The sequence below is a fragment of the Malurus melanocephalus genome, unplaced genomic scaffold, assembly GCF_030028575.1.
Source record: "Malurus melanocephalus ecotype Western Australia unplaced genomic scaffold, MMel_1.1 scaffold_1122, whole genome shotgun sequence".
Taxonomy (NCBI): Eukaryota; Metazoa; Chordata; class Aves; order Passeriformes; family Maluridae; genus Malurus; species Malurus melanocephalus.
Genome location: NW_026624354.1, coordinates 14,988 through 15,761, shown reverse-complemented (window position 1 = coordinate 15,761; position 774 = coordinate 14,988).

The following is a 774-nucleotide window of genomic DNA, read 5'->3' as shown; positions in this document are numbered from 1 at the left end:
AGAACAGCATGGGTCTGGCATGCCCATGGGTCAGGCTAGCCCAGCACGGCATGGGGCTAGCACAGCATGGCATGGGGCTAGCACAGCATGGCATGCAGCTAGCACATTATGGGGCTGGCATGGCATGGGGCTGGGCACAGCATGGCATGGGGCAGTCACGTTATGGGGCTAACACAGCATGGCATGGGGCCGTCACGTTATGGGGCTAGCACAGCATGTCATGGGGCTAGCATGGCATGGGGCTGGCACAGCATGGCATGGGGCTAGCATGGTGTGTTTCTGGCACAGCATAGAATGAGGCTAGCACATTATGGGGCTAGCACAGCATGGCATGGGGCTAGCATGGTGTGTTTCTGGCATAGCATAGCATGAGGCTAGCACAGCATGGGGCTGGCACGGCATGGGGCTGGCACAGCATGACATGGGTGCCACATGGCACAGTGCTGGAACAGCACAGCACAGGGCTGGCACAGCATGGGCTGGAACGGCCTGGGGATGGCATGACACAGAATCGGACTGGCACAGCACAGAACTGGCACGGCACAGCACAGGCCTGGCACAGCCTTGCTTGACACAGCCCAGCACGACATCTCTGGCACGCACAAGATGGCCTGAGGCTGGCACAGGCTGCCTGGTGTGGCACGGCCCAGCACGGCGAGGCCTGGCACAGCAGGGCAGGGCTGGGAGCTTGGTGTGCTCCAGCCTAGGTCTGGCACAGCACAGAGCTTGTGCCCAGTACAGTCCAGCACGGCACAACACAGTCCAGCCTGGCAT